Here is a 25,196-nt window from a genome sequence, read left to right on the forward strand (position 1 = left end):
ATGTGCTTGGTCCAAAATCAGATACGGGAGAGTTAGGACACCACGAGCTGCGTGGCTGCGGAAGGATCCCGGTTCGACAGGAGTGGACGCCGCTGCTGGTTCTCGCTGGCTTTTAGTTAGGGGTCCGGAGAAGCATCTCAAGCTAGTTCCACTACTCCTTCCGGACGTTCATTCCCTTTTCAAAGTCAGTCGTTTTGCTGTAGTCTGCGTTCTTTAGGCTGATTATCGAGGTTAGCCTTTATTTGGTCATGGGGGGCCTCGGTACTGTATGCTGAGTCTAAAGACAGTTTCACCCGTTTTCTGATTGCTCAGTTCTGTACCAGTGCAGATATGTCAAACAGTGAATGGCTGTACCTCTATTGTATCCGTGCTCAATGAATGAAATCGGTAACAAATGAATATATGTCTAGTTATACGAAAAACGAGTGCTTTATCGATTCATCTTCATTTGCAGATTTAGAGGCAGCTTCGATATTCGTTTTACAGACGGGTTTTTTTTTTTGAATATGGGTCACACACATGCCACAGCAACAAAACATCTCTAGAGATGAGGCTATAGATCACCTTTCCATCCTGCAGGTTTTCCTCCCAAAGCCTACGGCACCAACGGCGACCCCTGCTGGCCGGGAGAGCAAAAGCTTACAGCACCTGGTATTCCCAGGCAGTCTCCCATCCAAGTACTAACCAGGCCCGACGCTGCTTAGCTTCCGAGATCAGACAATCTCGAGAGACGCCCTGGGGTTTCCTAATGGCCAAAGAGGGTCGGGACCTCGGTTTGACGCCTCCCCCGAAGGACGGCGCCTGTTTGTGCAGCAGAGTGTCGCCATCAGGAGGCTGGGGCGTAAGAGAGCCACACAGCCCGCAGGGTGAGCGCTCCCTACTGGTCCCAGTCACACCTCTTGCAGGAGCAGCAGCAACCGGAGCTTTTCCGGGGTGGAATCTCCCATCCGGGTGCCGGCCAGGCTCACACCTGCTGGGCTGCCCCGGGGGTGAGCCCAGTCGAGAGTCGCAGGGCCAGATCTAGTCACCGGGGAGAAACGATACAAGTGAAGGATTGCTCGGCTCTCGGCACTTGAAAAGACCGACAAATGTCTCGTTCCCGCCGGAGCTAAATGTACCCGCATGTGTGGTGTCGTCTTCTTCCCTAGCCCCGCTGTGTTTGCTGTATTGTCTCTGAAGCCGGCCCCCCCGAGACGAGACGGGCTGTTCCTGTGCCCCAATTAACACTTTACAGGTGCCATTCCCCGGCATTGTGGCCATTGTCGGTGCTCACACGCGGTAAGATAAGGCGGAGGAGAGCAGGGCATGCCCAGGGGCAGACATTCAAGGAGGGGGCAGTGCTAGGTGAGGTGAGGTGCGACACGCCGGAGCCCCGACGCAGCTAATGCGGGGCACTTGTTGGACTGGCATCGAAAGGACGTGTGCGCACGGAGCGAGCCTTCCCTGCGGCGGAGCGCGGTAACTTTCTCCCCCCCTCCCGCTGCAGGAGTTGTGTGCACTGCAGCGGTGCCGAGAGAAAAGCACAGAAGGCAGCAGGCTCTGGAGAGCAGGTAAGAGACGGAGCCTTGTGGGCAGGCGAGCAGGCCCGTTTTTTGGAAATTGCTGAAAAGGTTTGTTCGGTGTGTGGCAGGCGCACGTCGCGAGCTTGCGTGGCGATCTGCCGGTCTGGAGATATGCAAATGAGGCCGAATTGCATCCCGGGACATGCTGCGAATGCGCAACGGCGACTGCAGATGTGTAGGAAACGGCGCGCTCGTTTTCTCGTTTTGCCCACACTTTTGAGTGTTAGTGTGGCGTGTGAGTGTGTGAAAGAGTGGGCCCAGCAGGAGGCGGTGGCGTGCGGGGCGAGGAGGTGGCCTAGGCTGCGCGATTTGTGCTGTGGGTGCGGGCCGCTTGCAGGGGCCTGTTTAACTCATACTTACCTGGCAGGGGAGATACCTTGATCAGCCTGTAGGTGGAGTAGTTGGATTGTTTTTCTTTTGTTGGAAGCAGTGTTCGATTTGCGGTTTTTGAAATGGCAACCTTTGGATCCCGTAAGAATGCTGTACGTTTTGAGCTCTTGGATGACCTCTTCATGGATCGTATGCAGTTCAGCAGAAAAGTGTTACAGAAGGAACTTGGCTTTGAACCTCGGCACTTGGATTTCATCTTCGCTCTCCCAGGTCAGAAAGCATTTGAGGTTGTATTTGCTACCTATCCTCTGTTTGAACAATGCGTGGATGTGTTTGAGGCAAAAAGAGGGAAAGTTCCTGCACTTGAGAAGATCAACTTGCAGCCTCTGACACAGAGAGAGAGGAAAACGGTGCATGTTGTTATGTTCTCGGAACTGGCAAAGACGGAGGACATTCACACCTGGCTTAACCAGTACTGCACCGTCCACCATGGAACTGAGGTTAGAGATGTTGATGGTATAAAAACAGGAGCAAGGAAATTCGAGGTTCGCTTGCTACCGGACAGCGTAAATGGAGGCTTAAGGCACCTGCCCTCTACAATCCGGCTGGGCGCCTGCAATGGCTATGTGTTTTATGTGGGACAACCAAAGGTGTGTCGGCGCTGTGGTGCTGTGGGACACCTGGCATCGTCCTGCACTGTGAAATGCTGCAAGACCTGTGGCAAACAGGGACATTTAGCCTCTGACTGTTCAATGCTGCCAAAGTGCAATTTATGTGGCTCGGAAGGACACGTTTTTAAGAACTGCCCTCACGCCTACGCCAATAAACTCAAAATGAGAAAGGATGAGGCAGTGCTTGTTTCAGCCAAACCGGCCCGAAAATCCAAAGCAAACAACAAGTCAAACAAAGAACCCTTGTTGGACAAAGACTCTCAGCCTCCAGCCAGGATCAGTCCTGCTGTGGCTCCGGGGCTGGTGGAAGAGAAATCCACTACGCCCCCACAACCGCAGACTGCACCAGACAAGCACGAGGGTTTGAAAACCCCCGAGAACAGCGAGGACCCCTCCCCCACTCCTGCTCCTCAGAACGAGGGCCAGTGTGGGGCCCCCCGGTGGAGCGGGTCCAGCGAGGATACCCAGGATTCAGCGGAGCTGCTTTTCTCAGACTCTGCAAGTGCTACAGATGCCCTCCTCTCCTCCATCCAGTCCATCACGGAGGATCTGCAGCAGCTGGTGGGTGAGGGGGAAGAGGAGACTGGTGCATCGGCTGCACCCCTTTCCCCTCAGTGCTCCCAGGAGCTGGACTTGAGGAAAAGAAAAAATGACTCTGTTTTCTCCCCGAGCGAGGAGGAAGGAGAGCATGGCGATGGGGACAGCTGGAACCTCTCCACCCCTCCCTCTACCCCCTTCCTTGAAATGGACTCTGTGAACGCTTTTACTGCTGCCACCCTGATGAAGGCTCATTCAGAGGATGGCTGGCAGGAAATTGGTAAGAAGAAAAAGAAAAAGAAAAAGGTAACAGGTGAGACCGAAGAGAAATGTGTTTTGTAAAGACTGGTTCCACTTTCTTATGTAATATGGCTCTTAACATAATTTCTCTTAACACAAGAGGTATCAATGACAGAGTTAAATGCCAGTCTGTCTTTGATTACCTCCAGCAGAGAGAGGGAGATGTGTTGATGTTGCAGGAGTGTGCTTTAGCCTATCAAGAGAGGTATAAAAGTTTTGAAGATAGGTGGGATAAAGGGCCTTCTGTTTGGTCAGGGGACAATAACAACAGAGCCTCTGGCGTGGCCATTCTTTTCAAAGGATGGGCATTCAAATTGAAAAGTATTCAGAGGGTCATAGATGGCAGGTTGCTGTGTGTGGATGTGGAATGGGGGACCGTTAACCTGCGGCTAATCAATGTGTATTGCCCTACTGACGTAGGAGGAAGGGTGGAGCTACTCAAGGCACTCTCCCCCCTATTGTTATGCAGCACAGACGTGATAGTGGGAGGGGATTTTAATTGTATCTTAGAGCACACAGACAGGCAGTCTAGCTCGCCGATAAAATTGGATTCCAGCTCACTGGCCCTGCAAAACTTAGTTCAAGACTTTAAACTCTCAGACACATATAGATGTATATATCCCACAACAGCAGGATATACATGGTCAGGGAGGAATAGCAGCTCCAGAATTGACTATTGCTTTGCCTCAGAGAGAGTGAAAGTTGTTGGGGTCACTCTTCAGCCTGTCTTCTTCTCAGATCATCAGGCTTTAGGGTGTAGAGTGGAACTCCAGGGCGGGACTGTCTTTGGCCCAGGCCTCTGGAAACTCAACACAAAACTGCTAGAGAACGAGGGGGTAGTATCCCGCTACAAGGAGAAACTATCACAGTGGCTGTCCTTGCAGTGTCTGTACGGGTCAGTAGGAGAGTGGTGGGAGGAGGTGAAGGTGAGGACAAAGGCCTTTTTCATGGCTGAGGGAAGGAAGGCTGCTGCCAGACGGAGAGGAGTGCTAGCCAGGAAACAGAGGCAGCTGCAGCGTCTCTACACGATGCTGCACAGTGGCTTCGATGTGCTCGAGGATATCGCCCTTTTAAAAAAGGACATCCGGAGCATAGCCGAAGAAAGTAGTCGAGGAGTGCTGTTAAGAAGCAGAGTGCAGTTCTTGGAAGAAAATGAGAAGTGTACTCGCTTCTTTTTCAGGAAAGTGGTAGGCTCCAAGACTGTCATGGAAAGTGTAGTTGATGAGGAGGGACGAGAGAGAACAGAGCCGAGTGCTATCCTCTCCTGCACCGAGGCCTTCTACTCAAGACTGTACAGCTCTACAGAGGTAAAGGATGAAGATATTCATTTTTTTACCTCAAAGCTAGAAAACATTTTGAGTGAAGAAGATAGGGAAGTACTTGAGAGGGATTTGACAGTAGAAGAGCTGAGACAGGCTATGGAGAGCTTACAGAAGGGAAAAACTCCGGGTGCTGACGGGCTCCCTAAAGAATTTTATTGCACCTTTTGGGATCTGCTTCAGGATCCGCTACTGCTCCTATTCGAGGAAAGCTACAAGACAGAATTGCTGCCTGACTCCTTAAGAGAAGGCACTATCTCTCTCTTGTTTAAGAAAGGAGCAAAAAATGACATAAAGAACTGGAGACCCCTCAGCCTGTTAGGCGTGGACACTAAGATCCTGTCCAAAGCCCTTTTCCTGCGCCTACAAAATGTAGTGGCCTCACTGGTAGGGAAAGAACAGACTTGTGGGATAGCAGGACGCCTGATGAGCGACAACCTGGCCTTGTTGAGGGATGTCTGTCTGTACTCTGAGGATCGCTCCCTCCCTCTGTGCATTTTAGGTGTAGACCTAGAAAAGGCCTTTGACCGCCTAAACCGGCAGTACTTAACATCGGTACTTGAGCACATGAAGTTTGGCCCCATCATGAGAAAGTGGATTAACCTGCTGTACACAGGTAGCAACAGCAGAGTCATGGTTAATGGCAATAGATCACGCACCTTTGAAGTCTGTTCAGGGGTGAGGCAGGGCTGCCCATTATCCCCCTTGTTATTCGTTTTGGCTATGGAGCCCTTAGCCTGTGCCTTGCGCCAGGATCAGGCCATTAATGGGATACCAGTGCCTGGAAGTGGGGGAGGAGAGGTAAAGACATCTCTATACATGGATGACGTCACCCTGCTCCTCTCTGACAATGCCTCAATTAGCAGAGCTCTGCAGTGCTGTGATCGGTTCTCTTTGGCTTCCTCCGCAAAAATTAACACATCTAAGAGTGAGATTTTTTATCAGAACTGGAGGGAGCCAAAAGAAGGACATGATCTCAGGCTGCAAGAGAAGAGAATTAAGGTCCTGGGGGTGTATTTTGGAGAAGAGATGGGAACAGTAAATTGGCAGAACAAATTGCCAATCTTAAACAAAAAACTGATGCAATGGAAGGACCGAGACCTCACCATGACAGGGAAGGTGCTGGTCATCAAAGCCGAGCTCTTGCCTGTCTTGAATTTTCTGGCTTCTACCTTCCCAATCCCACACCGTGTTGCGGCGGTGCTGAGGAGATTGATGTTTCAATTTCTATGGGGTGGGAAGCAGGAAAGACTCAGAAGGGAAATAATGTACAGGCCGCTACCCTCAGGGGGGAAGTCTGTCCCAGATATTGCTACGAAGCTGCTGTGCATTTTCCTGGCCTCTGTGCTGAGAGGCTTTGCAACAGCACCTGCAGCGCGTACCTGGACTTATTTTTCCAGGCTCTGGGTAGGTAGGGAGGTGTTCAGAGTGTGGGGTGTCAGACCCAAGCTGGACGTCCCACTCTCTGACACATGCCCTGCAATTTATGGGACAGTTAAAAGTTTTCTAAGATCTCACCCAATTGGCCATATTCCCCTCCGAGATGTCAGCGTCCAAAAACTGGAAGATTTCGTAGCACCCCAGAACAATAGGCAGACCCCTGTGGGCATTTTAACATCAGCCCAAACAAGGAAGGTGTGGAAACACACATCCTCTAAATTTCTGTGCAACATTCACAGAGATTTAGCCTGGAGTGTCGTCCACCAGTGCTTACCGGTACGAACTTTCTTGTACCGTAGGGGCCTCACCCCCAGCCCTCGCTGCGTTAGGGTGGGCTGCGGCGAGGAGGAGACTGTGACCCATCTCCTGTGGTCCTGCTTTTTTGCGAAGGCCTTCTGGGCCCAGTTTGAAGATTGGTTGCAGGCTCTCTCGCCCCAATTTACCCTGACCGCCGCTTTCATCATATACGGCATCTCTCCTGTCAAACTTCCCCCTGACGTGTTTGACAGGATCTGGGCCGTGGTGAACAGTGGGAAAGACGCCCTGTGGAGAGTGAGGAACATGGGGCTGTTCAAAGGCATCGAGGTCCCAGTCAAGGCAGCAGGTAGCCTGGCCCTGTTCATCACCCGAGAGAACTATTACCTCAGAGATCTGTGGAGAGAAGGGAGGGAGGAAGCAGAAAATCTGTGGGAAATAGAGAGCATAGGTCAACATCTCAAGAAACTGTGAAAAACATTATCATGTTTAAATAAAGAATGTGATTTGCACCAGAAAAAAAGAAAATTGTTGCTATGTAACTGTTACCGTGTCAAAATGTAATGAGATGTGATCATATATACTGTTTTAAGTATGTATATTAATGTAAAGCTTTCTGATTTGTGATTTCCTGTATTTTTTTGTGAAAAGAAAATAAAGTTCTTAAAAATCGAAATCGGTTCACCCAGGGCGAGGCTTGGCCATTGCACTCCGGCTGTGCTGACCCCTGCGAATTCCCCAAATGTGGGAATCTCGACTGCATAATTTCTGGTAGTGGGGGACTGCGTTCGCGCTCTCCCCTGATGTGCTTGGTCCAAAATCAGATACGGGAGGGTTAGGACACCACGAGCTGCGTGGCTGCGGAAGGATCCCGGTTCGACAGGAGTGGACGCCGCTGCTGGTTCTCGCTGGCTTTTAGTTAGGGGTCCGGAGAAGCATCTCAAGCTAGTTCCACTACTCCTTCCGGACGTTCATTCCCTTTTCAAAGTCAGTCGTTTTGCTGTAGTCTGCGTTCTTTAGGCTGATTATCGAGGTTAGCCTTTATTTGGTCATGGGGGGCCTCGGTACTGTATGCTGAGTCTAAAGACAGTTTCACCCGTTTTCTGATTGCTCGGTTCTGTACCAGTGCAGACATGTCAAACAGTGAATGGCTGTACCTCTACTGTATCCGTGCTCAATGAATGAAATCGGTAACAAATGAATATATGTCTAGTTATACGAAAAACGAGTGGTTTATCGATTCATCTTCATTTGCAGATTTAGAGGCAGCTTCGATATTCGTTTTACAGACGGGTTTTTTTTTTTGAATATGGGTCACACACATGCCACAGCAACAAAACATCTCTAGAGATGAGGCTATAGATCACCTTTCCATCCTGCAGGTTTTCCTCCCAAAGCCTACGGCACCAACGGCGACCCCTGCTGGCCGGGAGAGCAAAAGCTTACAGCACCTGGTATTCCCAGGCAGTCTCCCATCCAAGTACTAACCAGGCCCGACGCTGCTTAGCTTCCGAGATCAGACAATCTCGAGAGACGCCCTGGGGTTTCCTAATGGCCAAAGAGGGTCGGGACCTCGGTTTGACGCCTCCCCCGAAGGACGGCGCCTGTTTGTGCAGCAGAGTGTCGCCATCAGGAGGCTGGGGCGTAAGAGAGCCACACAGCCCGCAGGGTGAGCGCTCCCTACTGGTCCCAGTCACACCTCTTGCAGGAGCAGCAGCAACCGGAGCTTTTCCGGGGTGGAATCTCCCATCCGGGTGCCGGCCAGGCTCACACCTGCTGGGCTGCCCCGGGGGTGAGCCCAGTCGAGAGTCGCAGGGCCAGATCTAGTCACCGGGGAGAAACGATACAAGTGAAGGATTGCTCGGCTCTCGGCACTTGAAAAGACCGACAAATGTCTCGTTCCCGCCGGAGCTGAATGTACCCGCATGTGTGGTGTCGTCTTCTTCCCTAGCCCCGCTGTGTTTGCTGTATTGTCTCTGAAGCCGGCCCCCCCGAGACGAGACGGGCTGTTCCTGTGCCCCAATTAACACTTTACAGGTGCCATTCCCCGGCATTGTGGCCATTGTCGGTGCTCACACGCGGTAAGATAAGGCGGAGGAGAGCAGGGCATGCCCAGGGGCAGACATTCAAGGAGGGGGCAGTGCTAGGTGAGGTGAGGTGCGACACGCCGGAGCCCCGACGCAGCTAATGCGGAGCACTTGTTGGACTGGCATCGAAAGGACGTGTGCGCACGGAGCGAGCCTTCCCTGCGGCGGAGCGCGGGAACTTTCTCCCCCCCTCCCGCTGCAGGAGTTGTGTGCACTGCAGCGGTGCCGAGAGAAAAGCACAGAAGGCAGCAGGCTCTGGAGAGCAGGTAAGAGACGGAGCCTTGTGGGCAGGCGAGCAGGCCCGTTTTTTGGAAATTGCTGAAAAGGTTTGTTCGGTGTGTGGCAGGCGCACGTCGCGAGCTTGCGTGGCGATCTGCCGGTCTGGAGATATGCAAATGAGGCCGAATTGCATCCCGGGACATGCTGCGAATGCGCAACGGCGACTGCAGATGTGTAGGAAACGGCGCGCTCGTTTTCTCGTTTTGCCCACACTTTTGAGTGTTAGTGTGGCGTGTGAGTGTGTGAAAGAGTGGGCCCAGCAGGAGGCGGTGGCGTGCGGGGCGAGGAGGTGGCCTAGGCTGCGCGATTTGTGCTGTGGGTGCGGGCCGCTTGCAGGGGCCTGTTTAACTCATACTTACCTGGCAGGGGAGATACCTTGATCAAGAAGGAGGTTCACCCAGGGCGAGGCTTGGCCATTGCACTCCGGCTGTGCTGACCCCTGCGAATTCCCCAAATGTGGGAATCTCGACTGCATAATTTCTGGTAGTGGGGGACTGCGTTCGCGCTCTCCCCTGATGTGCTTGGTCCAAAATCAGATACGGGAGGGTTAGGACACCACGAGCTGCGTGGCTGCGGAAGGATCCCGGTTCGACAGGAGTGGACGCCGCTGCTGGTTCTCGCTGGCTTTTAGTTAGGGGTCCGGAGAAGCATCTCAAGCTAGTTCCACTACTCCTTCCGGACGTTCATTCCCTTTTCAAAGTCAGTCGTTTTGCTGTAGTCTGCGTTCTTTAGGCTGATTATCGAGGTTAGCCTTTATTTGGTCATGGGGGGCCTCGGTACTGTATGCTGAGTCTAAAGACAGTTTCACCCGTTTTCTGATTGCTCGGTTCTGTACCAGTGCAGACATGTCAAACAGTGAATGGCTGTACCTCTACTGTATCCGTGCTCAATGAATGAAATCGGTAACAAATGAATATATGTCTAGTTATACGAAAAACGAGTGGTTTATCGACTCATCTTCATTTGCAGATTTAGAGGCAGCTTCGATATTCGTTTTACAGACGGGTTTTTTTTTTTGAATATGGGTCACACACATGCCACAGCAACAAAACATCTCTAGAGATGAGGCTATAGATCACCTTTCCATCCTGCAGGTTTTCCTCCCAAAGCCTACGGCACCAACGGCGACCCCTGCTGGCCGGGAGAGCAAAAGCTTACAGCACCTGGTATTCCCAGGCAGTCTCCCACCCAAATACTAACCAGGCCTGACGCTGCTTAGCTTCCGAGATCAGACGAGATCGGGCGTGTTCAGGGTGGTGTGGCCGTAAGCGAAAGCCCCAGCGCCTGACTCGCTACTTGAAGCTGTGTGTGGCGGGGGTTCCGTGCCCCCCGAGCGGGACTGAAGGATCGTTCGTGTGCAACTCTTTGGAAAGGAGCTGCTTTCCAAATCGCATTGCGTGCCTGGATGTTGGCGAATGCGCTCCCTTGTGTTGACTCGTCCCTCACTGGAGGAGGACAAACAATCTGCACGGAGGAGCACCAGGCAAGTCTTCACCAGACAAAAACCTCCAGTGCACAGCACTCTGGAAACATTTCGGGGCTTTCGCGTGTTTATTTCAGCACGTAAAGCGCACCGGTCCAACACGTCGGCCGGGCGCGCGGCGCCTCCGCCCTCTTGTGGCCTTGCGGCATCAGAGCAAGAGGCTCCTTCTCGCTGCCCTTCCGCTGTGTTGCAGGGCCCCGAGAGGGAACCCGGAGCGCGCACTTTGTGGGGGGCGGGGGACCGCGTTCGCGCTCTGCCCCCGGTCTCTTGCGCGAGTACTAAATCTCACGGACAGGGGGGCCTCGTCATTGATTGTTACAGGTGAGACGGGGATTAGGAGGAGACCCCGACTGATGGGTAAAGGGGAGCACTAACACCAGAGGGACACCCCCGGCGTCTCTTTTTGAGAGACGCCCTGGGGTTTCCTAATGGCCAAGGAGGGTCGGGACCTCGGTTTGACGCCTCCCCCGAAGGACGGCGCCTGTTTGTGCAGCAGAGTGTCGCCATCAGGAGGCTGGGGCGTAAGAGAGCCACACAGCCCGCAGGGTGAGCGCTCCCTACTGGTCCCAGTCACACCTCTTGCAGGAGCAGCAGCAACCGGAGCTTTTCCGGGGTGGAATCTCCCATCCGGGTGCCGGCCAGGCTCACACCTGCTGGGCTGCCCCGGGGGTGAGCCCAGTCGAGAGTCGCAGGGCCAGATCTAGTCACCGGGGAGAAACGATACAAGTGAAGGATTGCTCGGCTCTCGGCACTTGAAAAGACCGACAAATGTCTCGTTCCCGCCGGAGCTGAATGTACCCGCATGTGTGGTGTCGTCTTCTTCCCCCGCCCCGCTGTGTTTGCTGTATTGTCTCTGAAGCCGGCCCCCCCGAGACGAGACGGGCTGTTCCTGTGCCCCAATTAACACTTTACAGGTGCCATTCCCCGGCATTGTGGCCATTGTCGGTGCTCACACGCGATAAGATAAGGCGGAGGAGAGCGGGGCATGCCCAGGGGCAGACATTCAAGGAGGGGGCAGTGCGAGGTGAGGTGAGGTGCGACACGCAGGAGCCCCGACGCAGCTAATGCAGTGAACTTGTTGGACTGGCATCGAAAGGACGTGTGCGCACGGAGCGAGCCTTCCCTGCGGCGGAGCGCGGGAACTTTCTCCCCCCCTCCCGCTGCAGGAGTTGTGTGCACTGCAGCGGTGCCGAGAGAAAAGCACAGAAGGCAGCAGGCTCTGGAGAGCAGGTAAGAGACGGAGCCTTGTGGGCAGGCGAGCAGGCCCGTTTTTTGGAAATTGCTGAAAAGGTTTGTTCGGTGTGTGGCAGGCGCACGTCGCGAGCTTGCGTGGCGATCTGCCGGTCTGGAGTTATGCAAATGAGGCCGAATTGCATCCCGGGACATGCTGCGAATGCGCAACGGCGACTGCAGATGTGTAGGAAACGGCGCGCTCGTTTTCTCGTTTTGCCCACACTTTTGAGTGTTAGTGTGGCGTGTGAGTGTGTGAAAGAGTGGGCCCAGCAGGAGGCGGTGGCGTGCGGGGCGAGGAGGTGGCCTAGGATGCGCGATTTGTGCTGTGGGTTCGGGCCGCTTGCAGGGGCCTCTTTAACTCATACTTACCTGGCAGGGGAGATACCTTGATCAAGAAGGAGGTTCACCCAGGGCGAGGCTCGGCCATTGCACTCCGGCTGTGCTGACCCCTGCGAATTCCCCAAATGTGGGAATCTCGACTGCATAATTTCTGGTAGTGGGGGACTGCGTTCGCGCTCTCCCCTGATGTGCTTGGTCCAAAATCAGATACGGGAGGGTTAGGACACAACGAGCTGCGTGGCTCCGGAAGGATCCCGGTTCGACAGGAGTGGACGCCGCTGCTGGTTCTCGCTGGCTTTTAGTTAGGGGTCCGGAGAAGCATCTCAAGCTAGTTCCACTACTCCTTCCGGACGTTCATTCCCTTTTCAAAGTCAGTCGTTTTGCTGTAGTCTGCGTTCTTTAGGCTGATTATCGAGGTTAGCCTTTATTTGGTCATGGGGGGCCTCGGTACTGTATGCTGAGTCTAAAGACAGTTTCACCCGTTTTCTGATTGCTCAGTTCTGTACCAGTGCAGATATGTCAAACAGTGAATGGCTGTACCTCTATTGTATCCGTGCTCAATGAATGAAATCGGTAACAAATGAATATATGTCTAGTTATACGAAAAACGAGTGGTTTATCGATTCATCTTCATTTGCAGATTTAGAGGCAGCTTCGATATTCGTTTTACAGACGGGTTTTTTTTTTTGAATATGGGTCACACACATGCCACAGCAACAAAACATCTCTAGAGATGAGGCTATAGATCACCTTTCCATCCTGCAGGTTTTCCTCCCAAAGCCTACGGCACCAACGGCGACCCCTGCTGGCCGGGAGAGCAAAAGCTTACAGCACCTGGTATTCCCAGGCAGTCTCCCATCCAAGTACTAACCAGGCCCGACGCTGCTTAGCTTCCGAGATCAGACAATCTCGAGAGACGCCCTGAGGTTTCCTAATGGCCAAAGAGGGTCGGGACCTCGGTTTGACGCCTCCCCCGAAGGACGGCGCCTGTTTGTGCAGCAGAGTGTCGCCATCAGGAGGCTGGGGCGTAAGAGAGCCACACAGCCCGCAGGGTGAGCGCTCCCTACTGGTCCCAGTCACACCTCTTGCAGGAGCAGCAGCAACCGGAGCTTTTCCGGGGTGGAATCTCCCATCCGGGTGCCGGCCAGGCTCACACCTGCTGGGCTGCCCCGGGGGTGAGCCCAGTCGAGAGTCGCAGGGCCAGATCTAGTCACCGGGGAGAAACGATACAAGTGAAGGATTGCTCGGCTCTCGGCACTTGAAAAGACCGACAAATGTCTCGTTCCCGCCGGAGCTGAATGTACCCGCATGTGTGGTGTCGTCTTCTTCCCCAGCCCCGCTGTGTTTGCTGTATTGTCTCTGAAGCCGGCCCCCCCGAGACGAGACGGGCTGTTCCTGTGCCCCAATTAACACTTTACAGGTGCCATTCCCCGGCATTGTGGCCATTGTCGGTGCTCACACGCGGTAAGATAAGGCGGAGGAGAGCAGGGCATGCCCAGGGGCAGACATTCAAGGAGGGGGCAGTGCGAGGTGAGGTGAGGTGCGACACGCCGGAGCCCCGACGCAGCTAATGCGGAGCACTTGTTGGACTGGCATCGAAAGGACGTGTGCGCACGGAGCGAGCCTTCCCTGCGGCGGAGCGCGGGAACTTTCTCCCCCCCTCCCGCTGCAGGAGTTGTGTGCACTGCAGCGGTGCCGAGAGAAAAGCACAGAAGGCAGCAGGCTCTGGAGAGCAGGTAAGAGACGGAGCCTTGTGGGCAGGCGAGCAGGCCCGTTTTTTGGAAATTGCTGAAAAGGTTTGTTCGGTGTGTGGCAGGCGCACGTCGCGAGCTTGCGTGGCGATCTGCCGGTCTGGAGATATGCAAATGAGGCCGAATTGCATCCCGGGACATGCTGCGAATGCGCAACGGCGACTGCAGATGTGTAGGAAACGGCGCGCTCGTTTTCTCGTTTTGCCCACACTTTTGAGTGTTAGTGTGGCGTGTGAGTGTGTGAAAGAGTGGGCCCAGCAGGAGGCGGTGGCGTGCGGGGCGAGGAGGTGGCCTAGGCTGCGCGATTTGTGCTGTGGGTGCGGGCCGCTTGCAGGGGCCTGTTTAACTCATACTTACCTGGCAGGGGAGATACCTTGATCAGCCTGTAGGTGGAGTAGTTGGATTGTTTTTCTTTTGTTGGAAGCAGTGTTCGATTTGCGGTTTTTGAAATGGCAACCTTTGGATCCCGTAAGAATGCTGTACGTTTTGAGCTCTTGGATGACCTCTTCATGGATCGTATGCAGTTCAGCAGAAAAGTGTTACAGAAGGAACTTGGCTTTGAACCTCGGCACTTGGATTTCATCTTCGCTCTCCCAGGTCAGAAAGCATTTGAGGTTGTATTTGCTACCTATCCTCTGTTTGAACAATGCGTGGATGTGTTTGAGGCAAAAAGAGGCAAAGTTCCTGCACTTGAGAAGATCAACTTGCAGCCTCTGACACAGAGAGAGAGGAAAACGGTGCATGTTGTTATGTTCTCGGAACTGGCAAAGACGGAGGACATTCACACCTGGCTTAACCAGTACTGCACCGTCCACCATGGAACTGAGGTTAGAGATGTTGATGGTATAAAAACAGGAGCAAGGAAATTCGAGGTTCGCTTGCTACCGGACAGCGTAAATGGAGGCTTAAGGCACCTGCCCTCTACAATCCGGCTGGGCGCCTGCAATGGCTATGTGTTTTATGTGGGACAACCAAAGGTGTGTCGGCGCTGTGGTGCTGTGGGACACCTGGCATCGTCCTGCACTGTGAAATGCTGCAAGACCTGTGGCAAACAGGGACATTTAGCCTCTGACTGTTCAATGCTGCCAAAGTGCAATTTATGTGGCTCGGAAGGACACGTTTTTAAGAACTGCCCTCACGCCTACGCCAATAAACTCAAAATGAGAAAGGATGAGGCAGTGCTTGTTTCAGCCAAACCGGCCCGAAAATCCAAAGCAAACAACAAGTCAAACAAAGAACCCTTGTTGGACAAAGACTCTCAGCCTCCAGCCAGGATCAGTCCTGCTGTGGCTCCGGGGCTGGTGGAAGAGAAATCCACTACGCCCCCACAACCGCAGACTGCACCAGACAAGCACGAGGGTTTGAAAACCCCCGAGAACAGCGAGGACCCCTCCCCCACTCCTGCTCCTCAGAACGAGGGCCAGTGTGGGGCCCCCCGGTGGAGCGGGTCCAGCGAGGATACCCAGGATTCAGCGGAGCTGCTTTTCTCAGACTCTGCAAGTGCTACAGATGCCCTCCTCTCCTCCATCCAGTCCATCACGGAGGATCTGCAGCAGCTGGTGGGTGAGGGGGAAGAGGAGACTGGTGCATCGGCTGCACCCCTTTCCCCTCAGTGCTCCCAGGAGCTGGACTTGAGGAAAAGAAAAAATGACTCTGTTTTCTCCCCGAGCGAGGAGGAAGGAGAGCATGGCGATGGGGACAGCTGGAACCTCTCCACCCCTCCCTCTACCCCCTTCCTTGAAATGGACTCTGTGAACGCTTTTACTGCTGCCACCCTGATGAAGGCTCATTCAGAGGATGGCTGGCAGGAAATTGGTAAGAAGAAAAAGAAAAAGAAAAAGGTAACAGGTGAGACCGAAGAGAAATGTGTTTTGTAAAGACTGGTTCCACTTTCTTATGTAATATGGCTCTTAACATAATTTCTCTTAACACAAGAGGTATCAATGACAGAGTTAAATGCCAGTCTGTCTTTGATTACCTCCAGCAGAGAGAGGGAGATGTGTTGATGTTGCAGGAGTGTGCTTTAGCCTATCAAGAGAGGTATAAAAGTTTTGAAGATAGGTGGGATAAAGGGCCTTCTGTTTGGTCAGGGGACAATAACAACAGAGCCTCTGGCGTGGCCATTCTTTTCAAAGGATGGGCATTCAAATTGAAAAGTATTCAGAGGGTCATAGATGGCAGGTTGCTGTGTGTGGATGTGGAATGGGGGACCGTTAACCTGCGGCTAATCAATGTGTATTGCCCTACTGACGTAGGAGGAAGGGTGGAGCTACTCAAGGCACTCTCCCCCCTATTGTTATGCAGCACAGACGTGATAGTGGGAGGGGATTTTAATTGTATCTTAGAGCACACAGACAGGCAGTCTAGCTCGCCGATAAAATTGGATTCCAGCTCACTGGCCCTGCAAAACTTAGTTCAAGACTTTAAACTCTCAGACACATATAGATGTATATATCCCACAACAGCAGGATATACATGGTCAGGGAGGAATAGCAGCTCCAGAATTGACTATTGCTTTGCCTCAGAGAGAGTGAAAGTTGTTGGGGTCACTCTTCAGCCTGTCTTCTTCTCAGATCATCAGGCTTTAGGGTGTAGAGTGGAACTCCAGGGCGGGACTGTCTTTGGCCCAGGCCTCTGGAAACTCAACACAAAACTGCTAGAGAACGAGGGGGTAGTATCCCGCTACAAGGAGAAACTATCACAGTGGCTGTCCTTGCAGTGTCTGTACGGGTCAGTAGGAGAGTGGTGGGAGGAGGTGAAGGTGAGGACAAAGGCCTTTTTCATGGCTGAGGGAAGGAAGGCTGCTGCCAGACGGAGAGGAGTGCTAGCCAGGAAACAGAGGCAGCTGCAGCGTCTCTACACGATGCTGCACAGTGGCTTCGATGTGCTCGAGGATATCGCCCTTTTAAAAAAGGACATCCGGAGCATAGCCGAAGAAAGTAGTCGAGGAGTGCTGTTAAGAAGCAGAGTGCAGTTCTTGGAAGAAAATGAGAAGTGTACTCGCTTCTTTTTCAGGAAAGTGGTAGGCTCCAAGACTGTCATGGAAAGTGTAGTTGATGAGGAGGGACGAGAGAGAACAGAGCCGAGTGCTATCCTCTCCTGCACCGAGGCCTTCTACTCAAGACTGTACAGCTCTACAGAGGTAAAGGATGAAGATATTCATTTTTTTACCTCAAAGCTAGAAAACATTTTGAGTGAAGAAGATAGGGAAGTACTTGAGAGGGATTTGACAGTAGAAGAGCTGAGACAGGCTATGGAGAGCTTACAGAAGGGGAAAACTCCGGGTGCTGACGGGCTCCCTAAAGAATTTTATTGCACCTTTTGGGATCTGCTTCAGGATCCGCTACTGCTCCTATTCGAGGAAAGCTACAAGACAGAATTGCTGCCTGACTCCTTAAGAGAAGGCACTATCTCTCTCTTGTTTAAGAAAGGAGCAAAAAATGACATAAAGAACTGGAGACCCCTCAGCCTGTTAGGCGTGGACACTAAGATCCTGTCCAAAGCCCTTTTCCTGCGCCTACAAAATGTAGTGGCCTCACTGGTAGGGAAAGAACAGACTTGTGGGATAGCAGGACGCCTGATGAGCGACAACCTGGCCTTGTTGAGGGATGTCTGTCTGTACTCTGAGGATCGCTCCCTCCCTCTGTGCATTTTAGGTGTAGACCTAGAAAAGGCCTTTGACCGCCTAAACCGGCAGTACTTAACATCGGTACTTGAGCACATGAAGTTTGGCCCCATCATGAGAAAGTGGATTAACCTGCTGTACACAGGTAGCAACAGCAGAGTCATGGTTAATGGCAATAGATCACGCACCTTTGAAGTCTGTTCAGGGGTGAGGCAGGGCTGCCCATTATCCCCCTTGTTATTCGTTTTGGCTATGGAGCCCTTAGCCTGTGCCTTGCGCCAGGATCAGGCCATTAATGGGATACCAGTGCCTGGAAGTGGGGGAGGAGAGGTAAAGACATCTCTATACATGGATGACGTCACCCTGCTCCTCTCTGACAATGCCTCAATTAGCAGAGCTCTGCAGTGCTGTGATCGGTTCTCTTTGGCTTCCTCCGCAAAAATTAACACATCTAAGAGTGAGATTTTTTATCAGAACTGGAGGGAGCCAAAAGAAGGACATGATCTCAGGCTGCAAGAGAAGAGAATTAAGGTCCTGGGGGTGTATTTTGGAGAAGAGATGGGAACAGTAAATTGGCAGAACAAATTGCCAATCTTAAACAAAAAACTGATGCAATGGAAGGACCGAGACCTCACCATGACAGGGAAGGTGCTGGTCATCAAAGCTGAGCTCTTGCCTGTCTTGAATTTTCTGGCTTCTACCTTCCCAATCCCACACCGTGTTGCGGCGGTGCTGAGGAGATTGATGTTTCAATTTCTATGGGGTGGGAAGCAGGAAAGACTCAGAAGGGAAATAATGTACAGGCCGCTACCCTCAGGGGGGAAGTCTGTCCCAGATATTGCTACGAAGCTGCTGTGCATTTTCCTGGCCTCTGTGCTGAGAGGCTTTGCAACAGCACCTGCAGCGCGTACCTGGACTTATTTTTCCAGGCTCTGGGTAGGTAGGGAGGTGTTCAGAGTGTGGGGTGTCAGACCCAAGCTGGACGTCCCACTCTCTGACACATGCCCTGCAATTTATGGGACAGTTAAAAGTTTTCTAAGATCTCACCCAATTGGCCATATTCCCCTCCGAGATGTCAGCGTCCAAAAACTGGAAGATTTCGTAGCACCCCAGAACAATAGGCAGACCCCTGTGGGCATTTTAACATCAGCCCAAACAAGGAAGGTGTGGAAACACACATCCTCTAAATTTCTGTGCAACATTCACAGAGATTTAGCCTGGAGTGTCGTCCACCAGTGCTTACCGGTACGAACTTTCTTGTACCGTAGGGGCCTCACCCCCAGCCCTCGCTGCGTTAGGGTGGGCTGCGGCGAGGAGGAGACTGTGACTCACCTCCTGTGGTCCTGCTTTTTTGCTAAGGCCTTCTGGGCACAGTTTGAAGATTGGTTGCAGGCTCTCTCGCCCCAATTTACCCTGACCGCTGCTTTCATCATATACGGCATCTCTCCTGTCAAGCTTCCTCCTGACGTGTTTGACAGGATCTGGGCCGTGGTGAACAGTGGGAAAGACGCCCTGTGGAGAGTGAGGAACATGGGGCTGTTCAAAGGCATCGAGGTCCCAGTCAAGGCAGCAGGTAGCCTGGCCCTGTTCATCACCCGAGAGAACTATTACCTCAGAGATCTGTGGAGAGAAGGGAGGGAGGAAGCAGAAAATCTGTGGGAAATAGAGGGCATTGGACAGTATCTCAAGAAACTGTGAAAAACATTATCATGTTTAAGTAAAGAATGTGATTTGCACCAGAAAAAAAGAAATTGTTGCTATGTAACTGGTTCCGTGTCAAAATGTAATGAGATGTGATCATATATACTGTTTTAAGTATGTATATTAATGTAAAGCTTTCTGATTTGTGATTTCCTGTATTTTTTTGTGAAAAGAAAATAAAGTTCTTAAAAATCGAAATCGGTTCACCCAGGGCGAGGCTTGGCCATTGCACTCCGGCTGTGCTGACCCCTGCGAATTCCCCAAATGTGGGAATCTCGACTGCATAATTTCTGGTAGTGGGGGACTGCGTTCGCGCTCTCCCCTGATGTGCTTGGTCCAAAATCAGGTACGGGAGGGTTAGGACACCACGAGCTGCGTGGCTGCGGAAGGATCCCGGTTCGACAGGAGTGGACGCCGCTGCTGGTTCTCGCTGGCTTTTAGTTAGGGGTCCGGAGAAGCATCTCAAGCTAGTTCCACTACTCCTTCCGGACGTTCATTCCCTTTTCAAAGTCAGTCGTTTTGCTGTAGTCTGCGTTCTTTAGGCTGATTATCGAGGTTAGCCTTTATTTGGTCATGGGGGGCCTCGGTACTGTATGCTGAGTCTAAAGACAGTTTCACCCGTTTTCTGATTGCTCGGTTCTGTACCAGTGCAGACATGTCAAACAGTGAATGGCTGTACCTCTACTGTATCCGTGCTCAATGAATGAAATCGGTAACAAATGAATATATGTCTAGTTATACGAAAAACGAGTGGTTTATCGACTCATCTTCATTTGCAGATTTAGAGGCAGCTTCGATATTCGTTTTACAGACGGGTTTTTTTTTTTGAATATGGGTCACACACATGCCACAGCAACAAAACATCTCTAGAGATGAGGCTATAGATCACCTTTCCATCCTGCAGGTTTTCCTCCCAAAGCCTACGGCACCAACGGCGACCCCTGCTGGCCGGGAGAGCAAAAGCTTACAGCACCTGGTATTCCCAGGCAGTCTCCCACCCAAGTACTAACCAGGCCTGACGCTGCTTAGCTTCCGAGATCAGACGAGATCGGGCGTGTTCAGGGTGGTGTGGCCGTAAGCGAAAGCCCTGGCGCCTGACTCGCTACTTGAAGCTGTGTGTGGCGGGGGTTCCGTGCTCCCCGAGCGGGACTGAAGGATCGTTCGTGTGCCACTCTTTGGAAAGGAGCTGCTTTCCAAATCGCATTGCGTGCCTGGATGTTGGCGAATGCGCTCCTTTGTGTTGGCTCGTCCCGCACTGGAGGAGGACAAACAATCTGCACGGAGGAACACCAGGCAAGTCTTCAGTGCACAGCACTCTGGAAACATTTCGGGGCTGTCGCGTGTTTATTTCAGCACGTAAAGCGCACCGGTCCAACACGTCGGCCGGGCGCGCGGCGCCTCCGCCCTGTTGCTGCCCCTGCAGCTGCTTCACTTTTCCCTTTAGTTGCCATCGATTTTTTTGTAGTGCTATACATATACGATTGAGGTATCTTAGAGTTCTCCTTCGAAGACCCAGCACTCTCTTTTCTTTTCCTAGTGTTACTCATATCGGACTTTTTAAACCTAAAAAAAAATCGTTTTTTTTTCTTTCAATTATAACTGAAGTTTAAACAACTAGTGTTAAGTCCTTATTTTTCTGTAGTCAAAAAAAGCAAAAATTAATATTCAGGTCATGAAAAACTCAAAAAAACTCCCCAACCACTAAACTTTACCTCCCACCTGAGCGCCATCTTGAACGCCCCTACCACCAGAGAATGCTCACGATTTCGGAAGCTGTCTCCGGGACGTGCTGATTCCACACATCCTGAATAAATCATGATATTGTTAGTTGCTGTAGCTAGACGTTCAAATGAGTTTCATGGCCAGATGGACTGTTTCCTCCAGCGGTATAATATTGCAGTGAGACAGCACGATGCCTGCAAGACTATGTCACGCTAAACGCCACAGATTGCGTTTGTCCGTTCGTGTCAGTCGTCCCGCAGCCACGGGAAGTGGGACACAAACATGCTGCAATGCTTTCAAGACGTTAGGATTTGTTTGTGCAACATCCAAGAAGAGTACTTGTGGCTTGAATGTGAACTGTACGTGCCCGCCCCCTTTCCTCTGTAGTGCATGAGTTCCTCCCGGCATGCCCTTCGTCATTGTTCTGTCATCTTGTATTTAAAGGGTTGTATTTCTGCTGCTGAAAATAAGCAACGGTTTTCTCACAACGCCCTTTGTTCCCAACGGAGCCCTTGTCTGTCATGAAATTCTTCAAAACCTCAAGCTAGAAGAAGAAGAAGACGACAAATATGAAGCGTTACAGCAACGACATGCCATGAGACGATCGATAACGATTTCCATAGGATCCCCGCGGTTGCCTGGCAACCGTCAGCTTTGCGCAGTGGCAGTATCGTAGCCTGTGAGGTTTAGCCGAGGCGCGATTATTGCTAGTTGAAAACTTTTCCCAATACCCCGCTTCCGCCGGTTTGCAATACAATCGGCGAAAGCAATTTTTGACAGTCTCGTCAGAGACTGAGCAAGGTGTTTAAAGACAGATTTGGTCACGGTGATATCATGGTAGAAAGAAACGAGCTTGTTACGTGTCAACAGAAACGCTCTTTAGCTCTTTCAGCTTTATGCAGAGAACAGCGTCTGTCGAGATTACTTTTGTGTCAGCGCGAAACGCCGTGTGCTGTCAGTATGATTTCATATTGCTCATAGCGGCGCCTGGCTTTTGTCTGTCAAACGTTAGGTTGCGCTTCTTCATGCTGCATCGTCGGCATGAGTGGAGCATTTTAAACGTCTGTACTTACTGCGCCCCATAAGAAATCGTTTGTCCCCATTCAAAAGAGATTGTGCGATGTCCTGCAGCGTTCGCAAAGCAAACCTTTGACAGTTTGAAAAGAGGAATTTATTCTGCTTCCTGTGCGTGCAGTAGTTACAAAGTTGAACGTCTTTACACGATCTGCTGCAGTTTTCAGTGGGTGGGCTTTGTCAAATGGCTTGGAAAAACGCACTGTGTTTCGGCTCGGGAAACATCATGAGCAGTGTCCTGCATGTTTTCTGTGTATAGCTGTCTTTTAACGCATACAGAATTCATTCGAAATCATTGATTTCTCCAATTAACAAGGGTCCCTTTTTGAACCTGCCAGAAGCATTCTTTCAATGTAACAGATTTACTCCGGGGAAGGGCAGCATGACATTGAGAGTAGCTCAAGCTTTCAGCATCTTTATCTGACTGCATGTATGCAGACACTGCTCAGAATCCCCTGTAAGATTCTCCTTCAATTCCGTTTTGCAGTGCTTTAGCTCTTTCAAAAGGCTTCGCTTTGCTAGTCACAATCCAAGGCTCATGACAGCATTTGAAAACATTCGCAACTGCGTTGGCCGGGAATCGAACCTGGGTTAACTGCTTTGAAGGCAGCTATGCGCAACACTGGCTCGCTCCAGAATAAATCTCGCGTCGAGGGCATATTTTTTTCCATTTTACCGTGAGTCGGGCTCAGCTGCACAGAGGAGAGAGCAGAGCAATGAGGTCACGGGGACAGGGGAGTCACACGCTGGCGGTTTGAATACGCGGAAGATCACTGAGGGATCCACAGTATATGGACCCTCCGTGCGCCATCAGTCCACACTCGGGACTCTGAATCCTGCCATCCGAGTTAAGATCTCGGCGGAACCTGAGGCGCAGTTCCTTTTAAAACGTAATCTGGTGAGCATTTCTAGAATCGTACTTGTATAGATGCAGCCTTTAATGTGTTGCTAGGTTAAAATTGATGACTTCTTGTATTTCAGTAGGCAACTGCCCTCTTGATTTCGGATTTAATTTCTTTATTACAGGGGCGCTTTTATGAAGACAGAGTCATGTTCAGGTACTTTGCTTGATGGAGGAAGCTCATTTCGGACTCTGTGATCTGCTCACCTGGAAAGGTCTGCTATACTACTACAAGAGAGAAGTAGAGTCTGGAAGAAGGGACAATTTTATGATGCTTTGGAAGATAATGTTTTTTTTTTCTTATACTGAAAATGAAAGGTAGTTGTTTCTATATGGACTCAGTCTTTGGAATTTGTATATTTATATATTTCAGTGAACCCTCAGCCATTCCTTCTGTATTGTAATTCAATTTCTCTTTTAAAATTCCTTCCCCACTTCTAGGACCTGCAGTTGCTGAACTCCACAATGGCTTCTATTGGAAAGTCTGTGACTGAGACCAAGTAAGTGTTCACTTTTTTATGAAACCATTATTTATTTAGGAGCAATGAGCAATTCTTATATAAATGCAATAAAATCATTATGCTCAAACTATGAGAGAGAAAATTAAGGATAATTTAAGAAATCAGTCTTAGCTTGTTTCTATACACAGATGGTATTATTTATTTTCAAAGGAAACCCGCGCGGATTCCCCTGGTGTGCAAGATGTACCTGAATACTCTTGATCAGCTTCCTGCTCACTTGAAGAGGGCGTGTATGAAGCACGCCACGGCAGAAAAGATCAGGATGGCCTCTCAACAGGCGAGGGAGGACATGATGAATCACCTGAAGAACGGGGTCATCGTGGATTACCACAGAATAGAGATCGTGTCTGGTGAGGCAAACAGGATAGTGGTTGTAAGACTGCTAGAGTCCTTGGGCCTTTTTGTACATGGGAAGCCTGAAGACACATTGGCAAGGTGAGAAATTTTAAATCTGTAAGGCTTCTGTAGTTTCTTTTTGAAATCATTGTTACAACATATTATGTAAAAGCATGTTGAAAAGAATCTACCTGCATTCCAGCGGCCCTGAGCAAGAGGCCGCTGTCCAGGAGGAAGAGATGCCAGAGGCTGCTCTAGAAACTGAAACAGAAGCGGATAAGGAAGGGGAAGATGTGAGCTCTGAAGAACTCTATCAGCAGTAAGACTTTTTTATTTTTCAGATGTATCTATTTTTTACTAAAATTCTAATTTGTCTTATAGGTATAAAATGTTTAAACCGGTGTTTTATATCCTTACAGGCCCTCAGTAGTTAAAAAGTATCAGCAGGCCGGAAGAGAGTGGCCCAAGCTGGACTCTATAGAAAGCACTCCCTGGATGCTCCTCTCCTGATTGGATTCAAACAGTACCTTACCAAGGATCTGGGAGTGGCAAATTATTCTCAGGAGGTATTTATTTTTTAAAGGCATTTAAAATTAAGCAATGGTATCTTCATTGTAAATGTTTTTATTTCTTAGCTTAAAATTCACCCATGTGAAATGATGTCAGCCATAAACATCATGACTCTATATTTCCTACCTGAATCTATTCTACTTAAATTATTACATTATACACAATTTGAGTTCATTTTAAAAAGTAAAAGGTAATGAAAGGAATGCATTTTCATAAGAAAGATAATACCGATATGCATGTGATAATCTTCCTTATATCATGTAGTGCGTCATTTGGACACTTTGTGGGCTTCAAATACAAAGAAAATCATGTTCTATGGTACAAGATAAATACAAAACTTAAGCTTCTTTATAAAGCATAAGCAATCATTTATTACATCGCTTCTTGAATTAAATCTTTTGACAAGAGGTAAGACTTCTGTTACATTTAAACCCATGTTTAGCTGTGTTTTTTAGATTTAACTGAACCAATTTCTGTGTGTGATAATGTCCTTGAATTCTGACAACATCACACTAAATTACATGATATAAAACAGCTAATGTTTCTAGAGATAAAGTTTCTGAGATGCTTCTAATTACTTTTTATTACCAGGGACAGTTTAATTCACCTTGTACAGTACTGTAAGACCAAGATACTTTTTTTAAAAGTTATTTAACATTTTATAGAACTTTGTCTACTATGGCAACATGATGTGCTTGGTGAAACTTGGAAAAATACTGCTTGGCCACTTATCTTAAGATAAAGATAGGATAAAGGTTTATCTTTTGCACCTACCTGACCCCCAGGGAAGGCCAATGCTTTCTAAGTTGATGGTTCCCTACAGTAGACTGTACTTTAATTTCAAAGGTAATGTATATTGACCCAAATCAGTTTTGGAATCCAATCTACTGACGAGATGGAGCACATCCTTTTTTCAGGATTTTAGCATCATACGTTTGGTATATTTAGTCCCTAATGCTGAAAGAAATGATCATAGAACATTTGGACACTTTGTGGGCTTGAAATACAAAGCAAATCATGTTCTATGGTACAAGATAAATACAAAACTTAAGCTTTTATTTTAATTAGATTTGTTTATAAAGCATAAGCAATCATTTATTACATTAATATATGTGAAAATAACATTTTAGCATCATACGTTTAGTATATTTAGTCCCTAA

At 50.2% G+C, this 25,196-nt stretch overlaps 6 non-coding genes and 1 pseudogene across 6 annotated transcripts; 5 read left to right on the top strand and 2 right to left on the bottom strand.

Annotated features, from left to right (window-relative positions):
* The first annotated feature begins 7,047 nt into the window (after window positions 1-7,047).
* Window positions 7,048-7,217, top strand: LOC148634399 (U1 spliceosomal RNA). Its single transcript, XR_015933648.1, has one exon. It is a non-coding gene; the product is annotated as a U1 spliceosomal RNA (small nuclear RNA).
* A 1,914-nt stretch (window positions 7,218-9,131) lies between these two features.
* Window positions 9,132-9,295, top strand: LOC148634400 (U1 spliceosomal RNA). The gene has a single exon (XR_015933629.1). It is a non-coding gene; the product is annotated as a U1 spliceosomal RNA (small nuclear RNA).
* A 636-nt stretch (window positions 9,296-9,931) lies between these two features.
* On the bottom strand, window positions 9,932-10,050 carry LOC148634401 (5S ribosomal RNA; annotated as a pseudogene).
* Window positions 10,051-11,857: 1,807 nt separating this feature from the next.
* Window positions 11,858-12,021, top strand: LOC148634402 (U1 spliceosomal RNA). The gene has a single exon (XR_015933577.1). It is a non-coding gene; the product is annotated as a U1 spliceosomal RNA (small nuclear RNA).
* A 7,046-nt stretch (window positions 12,022-19,067) lies between these two features.
* LOC148634403 (U1 spliceosomal RNA) lies at window positions 19,068-19,237 on the top strand. Its single transcript, XR_015933649.1, has one exon. It is a non-coding gene; the product is annotated as a U1 spliceosomal RNA (small nuclear RNA).
* Window positions 19,238-19,873: 636 nt separating this feature from the next.
* On the bottom strand, window positions 19,874-19,992 carry LOC148634404 (5S ribosomal RNA). The gene has a single exon (XR_015933522.1). It is a non-coding gene; the product is annotated as a 5S ribosomal RNA (ribosomal RNA).
* A 1,292-nt stretch (window positions 19,993-21,284) lies between these two features.
* LOC148634405 (U4 spliceosomal RNA) lies at window positions 21,285-21,426 on the top strand. Its single transcript, XR_015933572.1, has one exon. It is a non-coding gene; the product is annotated as a U4 spliceosomal RNA (small nuclear RNA).
* Window positions 21,427-25,196: the final 3,770 nt, after the last annotated feature.

The sequence above is a fragment of the Lepisosteus platostomus genome, unplaced genomic scaffold (assembly GCF_059453375.1).
Source record: "Lepisosteus platostomus isolate fLepPlt1 unplaced genomic scaffold, fLepPlt1.hap1 Scaffold_32_H1, whole genome shotgun sequence".
Taxonomy (NCBI): domain Eukaryota; kingdom Metazoa; phylum Chordata; class Actinopteri; order Semionotiformes; family Lepisosteidae; genus Lepisosteus; species Lepisosteus platostomus.